The 11,485-nt window shown below is 36.7% G+C and overlaps 1 long non-coding RNA gene across 1 annotated transcript in view; it reads left to right on the top strand.

Moving 5' to 3' along the window:
• Positions 1 to 9,194, top strand: part of LOC107716921 (uncharacterized) — an 11,543-nt gene extending 2,349 nt beyond the window's left edge. Inside the window, exons 2-3 of the long non-coding RNA XR_001637269.1 lie at positions 8,980 to 8,982; positions 9,115 to 9,194. This is a non-coding gene — a long non-coding RNA (uncharacterized LOC107716921). The remainder of the gene's footprint in view (positions 1 to 8,979; positions 8,983 to 9,114) is intronic.
• Positions 9,195 to 11,485: the final 2,291 nt, after the last annotated feature.

Here is an 11,485-nt window from a genome sequence, read left to right as displayed (position 1 = left end):
AAAGTCACCACTCCCGAATGAGTTCGCGCAAGAGAACGTAATCTTTTAGTTTTAAGTCGGTTTGAACAATCCAGATAAGCGCAAGTAAGTACCATTTTGATTAGCCGTCGTACCTACAATGACTGTGCACTGTGTAAACAATGTATACTGTGTATACGCGCGAGAGATCACTTCCGGCGCTTCCGTAAACTACGCCAGAGCGCGTACACACCTCACGCACCGGATGCCGTGCGCGCACTCAAAGCAGTTGGACATAGTGGTGTATTAGAGGTAAAATATGATATAAATACTGTTCGGTTTCTGGCACAAACCGATCGTTTCGTGTCTTAGGACATCAATGTGTCGTCACGAGCCGCAGGGTTTAATTTGGATTTGTCTGTGCATGTTTTTTTTACTCATAGATTTTGTTACCATTGCCATGCATTATACGACTGATAGACTGCAACGGCTGGAGTTAAAAATCATCAAATGTGTTCTACTGAAGAAACAAAGTCACCTACATCTTGGATGCCCTGGGGGTAAGCAGATAAACATCACATTTTCATTTTTGGGTGAACTATCCCTTTAAGTCCGTCCAATCAGAGGTCTTGCCTGTAAAGCACTTTTCCTCTTCCTGATGCTCCATAGTTTGCCATAATATGTTGTATACATCCAAACTGCACTGCCTAGAAAATTCTGTCCCAGCACAGTCCACTCAACCTGATCTTTCATTTCCAGAAAGATTAATGTATCAGATTTAAACATAGTTTTCTTGACTGCCAAACAGTTGATATGGTTCCGCACAAAATGATTACAAATGCAAAATAATGTTATTTCTGAGATGACAAAAATGTAGCATACAACAAGTGTATTTATTTAATGTTTTGCATACTGCTTTTTCAATTATTGCTGGTATAGTTTATTGTATTAAACGATAAGGTGTGAAGAAAACTTATATTGTGAATATAGTGAAATGTTTATAAAAATGTTATTAAACTAATAATATTAATATTCCACCAAATATACTTCCTGTCTGGTGAGCTAATGATAATATATAGATAGATATTATGAGTCATAATTGTTACTATATCATGTATTGACCAATCAGCATCCAGGATCTGTGCATACTTGGAATGAATACAGTGCATTCAGCGATATTACATTTCATATAAAGTGGCATTAGCATTAGAGTACTAGGGAGTTTCAGTCTTTGCAACTTTACAGATCTTCTTTATGCACCAAGAGCTTGTAACACTCCAAAGAGAAAGGAAAATTTGAAATCGCATCATATGACCCCTTTAAAACTGTTTAAAATACAAGCTAAACAAGTAAAACTCAAGATATTTCAAATTTTAATTCACTCAACTTTTCCAGGATTCCACTGGCCTTGGAAAACGTGGCTGTATGAGGTAGCCTAATTTTAAAAGTGTGATTTGTAGCTGGAAATGTCATGTAAATTAAGAAAATCTTAAAACGCAATGCACATTTTATAATGAATATAATTGTTTTTGGTAATTATTTTACTCTATTTTATTGGGTATCAATTAATCCCTCCTTAGCCAGAAAGTCACGATGGTAATGAAGTACTACTTAACTACAGTTTTTAGGCATTTCTACACTGAAAAAAAAAAAAGGTTAATTGAATTTACTACATTTTTTAAGGTAAGTGGTTGCAATCAATATTTTTTTAGCTATATTTAAATAAACTAATTTAGTTGAACTTTGAACATGTTTTTTTTTTTAATGTAGTTAAAATAAATTGTTTGCAACCACTTCAGTCTCGGAGGTAAGAAGTGGATTATCCTTCACCTGAAATGTTTGTCTTTTCATCCTGAAATGCGAGGCAAATGTTGGATCACAATAATTAGGAACCACAGTTTCCACAAATCCCTTCACTCGATTGGGATGTTCTCTTTTATTCTGGAGGGCAAGGGCTGTGACTGTAACATCGAGAGTATTTTGCAGTATTAAACACGTATTTAAACCGATTTCATCAGGCTCCGAACATTCTTCAGAAAGAACACAAAGATTGGCCTTCTCAGCCGCCAACTCTTGCATCATCAGAACAGTGTTCAACGCACCACCGTTTCCGTTTGAAAAACGTTTTGCACCGTTTTTGTCGGAGCTGAACGCAGCCCTGATCTCGGCTGATGGAAAAACACCTCTCGGGGAGAGACGACTGCAGTCTGGCGCTGAGGAGCGAGAAAGACAAAAAACTCAAGATGAATCACTTGCAGGTACTGTATGTACACAGACCTGTTCAACTTTATCATTTTAGTTATCAAAGCGAAGCTGTGACTATAAAGCGCAATAAAACAACAGCAAGAGCAGCTTTGCGGGTCGGTCATGGTGACATTCATTATCTATTGAATCTTTTGATCAATTCGGTTCCTTTCAATGTCAAAGAGTTCTGAATGATTAATTGATTCGAGTCGCCATTCTGCTGAGCAACGCCTGCAAGGGGCGCTCTACACCATATTTATTACTGTGTGAAGACACAAACACACTCTTCTCACTATACATCACATAGCCTACAACAAATGAGCATGTTATTACCATCTAATTCCATCACTGTATCATGGTGCTGGCACAAAATCTCATCTCAGCACTTCAATGTAAACGGCTACACTATATTTAATTTAGTCATTTCAGCTAATTGAGTGAAATCATTACATTTGCATTTATATTGTTGCTATTATGACTATTATAGTTATTATTATGGCTATTATATCTTCAATTAAAATATGGGCAATTGAATATGTAAATATTCATATGTTTGCATATAAGTCATAGAATAATATCACCTTTGAGATTAATCTCTCTTACTGGGATTTTGCTTTATTTGTCAATTACTTATTCAATTAGTCAACTAAATTGTAAAATGCATGTATTTTACAATAATGACTGCATGAACACTCAGTAGAACACACACATTACATTTTCAATAATTAGTAAATGGTAATTTAGTTCCAGGTTAAGATGACATACACATAGTTTTACTAAAGTAATGAGTTACAGCGTGCAAAGGTACTATAAAATATTAACAAAATTAAATTGTATTATGCAGAAGAGAATTTTTAACAGCATAAAGGTGTGTAAAAGATGACAGATTTTCATTTTTGGGGAAACTCTAGTCTGCTAGGATGCAGTCCATCAACTCTGTGCCATTATTAAAATGTACTAGTACACTTAGGCTATGTAAAAGTACTTAACTAATATTAAAACTACATAAGATACTTTAAAAGTCAACTTCCATAAAGATGTCTTTCTTTTACTTACACAAGAATGATGATTGGCTGCTTAGTGCAACACTGATGACTGTAAAAGTCAATCATTGGTTAATATCAATTCATTGGTTAAAAAACGAGTTTATTACCTGAAGAACATTCAGTTCTTTAAACTTCTGGAAATCTGAAATTTAAGTTAAATTTTAAATTATTTAGTCACTCCTATGTAAATCTAGTTTCTGTAAAAATGCGAATCATTGTGTAATGTGCACAAAAGCATCTCACCACACGGTGTCACTGTTGAGTGCCATCTGGATTTGAATACAATGCCACTTTTTTTTAGTGTTGAAGAATGCAATATATATACAGTACATAATTATTATTATTTTGCATGCTTCAACACTAAAAAAGTGGTATATTCCCTCTTCAAGTTATACTAGGAGCTCATGTTAGCTCTGTTTTTACAGGTTTATATATTAATACCAATGTTTTTCAAAGTATGCACAATAAACTAACAGCACGTTTATTTGAATCGGACAGTTTACACTTTCAGAAATCATGCTTCGGGATTCTCAAGAAATCTCTGCCAGACAAAAGGAGAGTTGAACCAAGAGAACAAGACCATTCAAAAGAGCCTCATCACTTACACAATGCCTCAAGAGAAGAATCGAACAGTGGTAACAACAAGAACCAATCCCCCAAAAATCATTGGGAATAATGTAAAACATTCTGAATAATGCAGTTGCACAATATGAAACTATTCGTCCCCGCTGCGATGCAACAGCTGCTTTCATGCAAGTACTGAATAATGAATTATAGATGACTCATTACAGGTTACCGTTCATCTCTGAAGCAGACACTTCTTCATGCAATTACATTTTACTCTTTATCAGTTGACATTTTACCTTTGTTCATTTCCTTTTAGCACAAGGAGGCTTTCAAACCACAACACGCTGATCAAAGTGCAGTCACGTATCAAACCAGAGTCCACTTCAGGACGCAAAGATTCTGTTTTGATGCTTGTGTGCACTGAAGTAGATTTTTAATTAGTAAAGGCACATACAAGTCTCCGATTAGACTGACAATTATGGGGAAAAAAGGTGGCTGACAAAAGCAGTCTGAAGTTAGAAATAGGCCCAAATAGAACCTGCAGACATTTCCCCCCCACATATTCTACACTAATTTTACAAGACAATCTGTGGAGGAGAGTAATGCACTTCTGTAGTAGCATGACCAAATTATTCAAACTATTTAATAATTAATCAAACATGCAGAAGGTGTGTAGAACTTCTGTGTAAACCTGCCAGGTGTTCTGGAGTTCTGCAGGTTCTGGAATGAGGGATGTTGGGTTTGAGGTAATACCTGCGTCCCAAATCACATACTCTCCGAGTAAGTACTACTTTAAAATGGTATGTTATGTGTGTATTATGACTTTAATATGTACGTACTACATTCATCACGTAACCTAACAGCATCAGTTGGGTAGGTTACAGTATGTGTCCATTGGATGTGCACTTAAGAATCTCGCCGCAAGTAGAAGGTCATCCGGGTGCTTTTCAACTAATGTTTTATGAATACTGTGAATTTGGACATACTACTCTTTTCACATTCTGTTTTTGGCCTACTATATAGTAGGGAAGTATGTGATTTTGGATGCTGCTTCATGTGGCTAAAACAAGCAAGGCATGTAAGGCTTGTTTCACTCCAGCCTAAGGGGCCGTTCACACACAACACGTCTTTGCGTCTAAAAACGCGAGACACAACGCTCAGGAATGGTTTTAAAAGGCAAGGGTCTCGGGACGGGATGCAATAACAGAAAACAGCCAAACAGCAGAATAGAAAATCAGGCTCCTTTTGTAAAGAAACAGGTTGTGATAATTGCTTGAAAAAATGTTATATCCGCACACAGCCACTATCAGTGCTTCCTCTGCTATGTTGCCGTCACAGAAAAACAGCTTCCATGCCAACTTGCTACTGTAAACAAAAGCTTGCGATGCTTGCCCCGCCTACGGGGACTTCTGATTGGTCCACTGTTTTGGAAATGATGGAAATGCGTGTAAAAGATTAATTTTTTTTTAACTTGACATGGCATCTCAAAAACACGGAGACGCGAGCGCAACGGTCATACACATCCAGCTAGCGCGTTTATATAGAAAAACAATGGAAAAATAGCACATTGGAATGGAAAAACGCATTTTGTGTGAACGGCCCCTAAGTTAGGTTTTGTTTTTGTTTTTTCTAAATAAACGTTACAAAGCTGCAACTGTGAATTTCTGGGTTACTACTTCAAGTGTTTTCTTTAATAATTTATGAAATGGTTATTAGGAGTTGGCCAGTGAGAATTATCACAAAGTGTATCATCATGAAATGTAATTTACATGAGGAGAGGCATCACATTTATAGCCAAAAAGTAAGTAATAAGTAACTACATGAAACCAAAACCTAAAGTTAAACTCTAGAAATCTATTGTATGGCTTTTATGGTATGTTTAGGCCTTTTGAGTCTTGTGGTGCGTTTCCTCGAATGATGGCATATTTCACTGACTACCATAGTACGATGCATTGTTGGAGATACAAATTATTCTTAACTGTTTTCCGAAAAAGTAGTAACTTTGTCGCACATCCATCATTTGGACAATTTTGGTTAATGACGTTAAGGCGGCGGAGTGAAAACTTTGCCAAGTTGTTTGCGAATGTTTGTTGGAATATAGATTTGGGAAACACCAAACTGTTGAACTATGTTGGTAACGACAGAACTTGCAAGCATTGTTGGTTAACTATGATTTTGGGAAATGCACCAGAGTACAAATCTTCAGAATTTCTTTTTTTTTTTTTTTGCATCATACATACTAGGGGTGTGCGATAATGAAAAAAAAAAAAATCTAATTATTTTCTGGAATTTTGTTGATAACGATAATTAGACAATATTTTGCTGAGCATGTTATTGTGCTGGTATTTTGGCAGGTTTAGGACTGTCGTGGACAGCTGACTCCCAAAACTTTTGATACTCTTCATATTCTGTGAGGTGGTTAGTTTGTAGGAGTAACAGAAATTCACTTTTCCAATAAGTTTAAATAGATTTGTACCTTTTATGAAAATTTTTATCTTTATAAGGCCAAATGTTTTAACCTAATTAAATGTATGCATCATCTTTTGTGTCAAATTCTTAAATGTAATCAATAAATTCAAATATTAAGACACTATACTCAAATAAAATGTTCAATGCAGAGATGGCACAGAATCTGCATCTGAAGTGGCATTTAGATGCATTCACATAAGACTGTTAAACGTAGGACATGAATACATTTAACCTGCAGCTACAAATGTATAATTAATGTTTTGATGTTAAAAAAAAGGATTTTGGAAAAAAAAAAGGGAAAATATACTTTAAATATAAACTTAAAATCGGCGGGAAATCACTGCATGAGTGAGTCATTGAATCATTCATTCAACTGATTCGTGCAAAAGGCTGATCAGTTCAGTAACGAAACACCATCGTGTGTTTTTCAGAGAGGTTTTGTTTGAAACTATGTTTGTTGACTAAACTGCATGTCAATTAATATTAGCTTCTTGTTTATTGGACATGTTCATTGTTAGGTTTTTGCAATATACTTGATAATGTCAAATCGCATATCGATGAAACAATTATGATATTATCGTAGAAGATGTATATCGCACACCCCTACTTGAAACAATAAAAGTGTGAATAAATGCCCATATTTTATCATAGGCGCTGGAATAAAAACACACGTTGCTTACCTTCGAGATATGAAACAGGCCCAAGACATGAGGGGAAATCCATGATGATATGCAGTGTGAACTAGAGAGAAGAGTGATGTCAAGGATGGGCTGCATGCATTATCATAGGGTTTTACCAAGGCACGGAGGACAGCGCTGGAGTGGATTTGCATTGCCAAGAGCCCAACAAAAGAGCTCCACAAACCCCTGATCCTGGAATAAATACATCAGCTAAAACAACAAAGGCAAAACACAGAGTCAAATCCTGCAGCAGTCATTTCTTCACATATATGCACAGAATAGAACCAAGCTCCAGTGCTCAGGACATGTGTCCATTCAACAAGATCAAAGGTACAAAGGAAAAAATACACTTATCATAACTTTCAAAAAGCGGCAATCCTTCTTAAACAGTCCCTGCTGAAAGTAGCTTACACGCACGATAGAGTCTTTATGTTAGCATGCTAGCCCTAAAGTAGCTAATTCAGCCAATTAGCTTCTGGGCGTAAACACATCCCTAAGGTTCTCCATTGCTAGCTAAACGTGCAGTCTTTGCACTGTGGAGACGAACGCAGACTCGGTAGCGGTTGCCTGAAGTGCTCGCAGACAGAGCAAATGCCCGATAGAGGGCGCTAGTGAGGTAATGACTCCTGGTCTGAAGCGTGCAGCAGAGGTCAAAACTCCTTCCGTCTGCATTGCTGCGGGTCAGAGAGAAGCATTTGGCAAAATCTGGCAGGTTTGTCTCTCCAGAGTTAGCTGACGGAATGAAAAGGGCCCGCGTCGCTGGGGCCTGCGCAGCTGCAGCTGGTTGCCGTGGCGTCTGCGTTATGTGGACTGCCAGGGCTGCTGGTTTCCTGGCTGCGCTGGTGTCTGTGGTGAAGCTCTTCCCATTTGGCGCGATTGACCTTGATCAAGTCAACCATTGGCTGTAGTTTGGGGTTTAATTTGGCAAATGTCTGCAGAGAAAGAGAGAAAGAGCTGATTTATGTAAACTGCATTTGCACCAATGGTAGACACATTAACAACGTAAGATAGGGGAACGTTTTCTCCACCCTTTTAAAAGTTGATACGTCTATTCATTTTAACACACAAACAATAGTAAAAAAAAAGATGTGTGCTGAATTGTAATAAAATGTACTCCAAATCTTAAAAGTATATTAACTACTTGCAGTTAAAATGTTAATCAAATAAAACATCACTTAACATCACTCTCAAAGAGAGACGCTTTCATTTCTTAACTTGCACTTTTAAAAAGTCCACTTTGTAATGTCAAATTAAAGCACTTGATTATAACTGTAGCGTGTTATTCAATATTGCATGTAAAGTTAATATACTCTATTGTACTAAATTGCAGCCTCAACATTACAAATACATGCCTTACGAGTTTTAAAAGAAATGGCATTAAGTATATTTTAGTTTACCATAAATGCTTGTCAGTACATTCACTTTAACCATATTTAAAAGACAATAGAAGTAATTATGAATTTACAGATAACAGTGTACTTAAGTCCTACATAAGTGGGTCAAAAACACTCTAAAGTTCAGCTAACTGCATTTTATATAAATTTAAACTAATACATTTTCATTTAACATGCAATTAAGTGTCTGAATATATTACTGTGCATTCGGTTTTCAGTTTGCATATTCTTTTAAAGTGTATTATTTATTTTTCATAATCAGTACTCGTTTTAAAGCAACTATGCACAACTATATTCAAAACCCCCTTATTAAGGTTGAGGATTTTTACTAGAATGTGAAGAAGAAGAAAAAGGCGACTGTATTCACTAGAAATGAACATTCAAACAGGAAGAGACAGATTCTTGTGATTCTCATGTCACTGTTCGGGAACATCACACATTTTTAGTTCACTCTAATGCATTAAAGTGAGGAATGACTGCACATGAATAAATGAGCTGTTTTTTTTGAGTTGCTCAGTGATAAACTGTCATAATGCTGCCATGTGCTGGAAAAACACTCCGCCAATTATCATTCAATCTCAAATTAAAGTTTGTGTTAAAAATTAGAAAGCTGCTGAAAAGATGGTTTAGTTGGTTATGTTTTACTATATGTCGTTTTTTTTTTAAATACCTAAAACATCTAAATCCAGCCAGCCACCAAGTCTGCATGGGCAATGAGAGTCGCAAACCAGCTTAAACTGGTTTCATGTCATCAAGTCGTTCCAAACCTGCATGACTTTCTTTCATCTGCAGAACATAGAAGATGTTTGGAAGAATGTTGGGGTCTAAACAACATCAGACCCCACTGACTTGAAACATTTTTCAAACTCTCATCTTTTGTATGACCAGGTCTGTAACCACCAAAGATACTGAGGGGAACACGTCCACCCCAGTAATTAGACATGACCAAATTGTCTTCCCCAATATTTAATGCTGTATTCTTGATGCTGCACTGCTGCACTTCATTACACACCTGTTTATTGTTGCCATGACTTTCCTGCATACCCTTGTTTTAAAAGTGAAATTTTATGGCTGTTCTGCCTCAGTGGTCCATCAAACGAATTGAGAAGGTTCATCAAGAAGGAGGCAGGCTTTACTGTTCAGAGAAGGCAAGTGCGAATTCCAACGCAAAACTTCAGTTTTAACGTTAACTAAAGAGTAGGTAAGACACAAGTAGATTAACGTTTAATATCTGACAACTGTTTTACCATACAAATGATAACCAGTGACAGTAATATCCAGTGCTGCAAACTGCTAATTTTGAAGTTTTGAATTGAAAATATGCTATAATTTAAGTGGCTAACTGATTATGATGAGACAAGAAACATTTTGTGCTTTTGACATATTAGTCATACATATGGAAGCCCGTTTCCGCCACTGAATAAAAAATAAAACAAGGTAATTGCGGCTTTTTATCTCACAATTCTGACTTTTTTCCTCAGAATTGCGAGTTCATATCTTGCAATTTTGACTTTATAAATCGCAATTGCGAGTTTATATCACGCAATTCTGACTTTATAACTCACAATTCTGAGAAAAAAAGTCAGAATGATATGATATGAACTTGCAATTGTGAGAAAAAAGAAAGTCAGAATTGTGAGATAAAAAGTCGCAATTACCTTGTTTTATTTTTTATTTTGTGGTGGAAACGGGCTTCCATACATACAAATAAGAGTGAATGTGTACATATTTTACATTATTTTTCAAAATAAAGAATTGTGAATGACACAATGACAGTTTTTTTACTGTTCTTATATCTTTTATTATTGCCTTAAATCCCTTTTAATCCTTTAAATAAAAAGATCATCCCCATCTAATTTCCAAGACATGCTTATGGCCTTGAGCTTGATAGATCTGGACACAGGCAAATGAGCAATATTGAAGAAGTTTAAAACGAGAGGAACCATGAGAGAGAGAGAGAGGAGGGTCAAGGCAAAAACACTCCCACACATTTCCTGCTTTCCCGCAGAGTGTGTGACTGGCAGGATTCTTTCCACACACACACACACACACACACACACACACACACACAGGGTGGCAAAGTCTATGAAGAAATCTGCTCTGCCTGTAACAGCTTTCCATTTAATTCATACATGCAGGTGATTTTAAACCAAGCTCTCAAAACCCACTTGAAATAAAAACTGAATGAAAAGAGAATTTCTTCTCTTCAGACATTTAATTAGTGGTAACATAATTAGTTTGCTAAGGCAGTCAACACTGTTGTGTCCTGTAGTGATCTGATCAAATCCACACTCTCATATTTAGAGAGCAGAATATCACTGGTGTGGATAAGTACCCTAGCAACCACCTACTATAGCAAAGCAATGGCATAGCAACCAGCCAGAATACCCTAGCAACTGCATTTCACAACACCACATAAAGCAACACCTTGACCTTCTGGCAGAAACTGTACAAATCTGGTTTTCGTGTAATTCACAACATTATTAAGCGTTCTCATCTCTGCCTTTCTTTGAGGATGAAGGCTAATAGAGGAATTAGAGCATACTAAGTGTGAATGACGTCGCGTTACGCCTGTCTCTGAGATCTGGCTTGCTAGACTGATATTTCTGTTCATACAGGCAGAATAAAAGGGAGAAGAATGAGAACGATTGTCCATGAAAATGTGTGAATATTTCTTAACCCTATAGCCTACTCTATCATAGTTGATACACACATTTCTAAGGGATAGGCTACCTGTCAACCCTCCCGTTTTTCCCGGGATTCTCACGTATTTTACCATTCTATCCCGCTATCATCCCGTTTAAATATTTTCCCGTATTTCTCCCATATTTTTAATCTTTCTATAAAAAAAATCCCACTGGGCGTATTTTATATGTTTGCTACATTCGCTTCTGGTAAAACTCCCGTAATTTGTATGGGCCAAACCTCATTATATGAATAATCACGACAACAAATTCCAAGGTTGTCCAGTTGCCAGATCTTGTATGAAACGCATCTTTCTCATACGATCGATGCATACAAATTTCAACCCATTTGTCCCCTCAACTTGGCAACCTACAGCCCAGATGCTATTGACATGTGCACGGTAGTACCGTGGGAAGGAAACAATGATCACTGGTAGAAATGG

Source organism: Sinocyclocheilus rhinocerous, unplaced genomic scaffold (assembly GCF_001515625.1).
Source record: "Sinocyclocheilus rhinocerous isolate Xijiao unplaced genomic scaffold, SAMN03320098_v1.1 scaffold1171, whole genome shotgun sequence".
Lineage (NCBI taxonomy): Eukaryota > Metazoa > Chordata > Actinopteri > Cypriniformes > Cyprinidae > Sinocyclocheilus > Sinocyclocheilus rhinocerous.
Note: the sequence above shows the minus strand (reverse complement) of the source record. Positions and strands in the feature narration are given on the sequence as shown.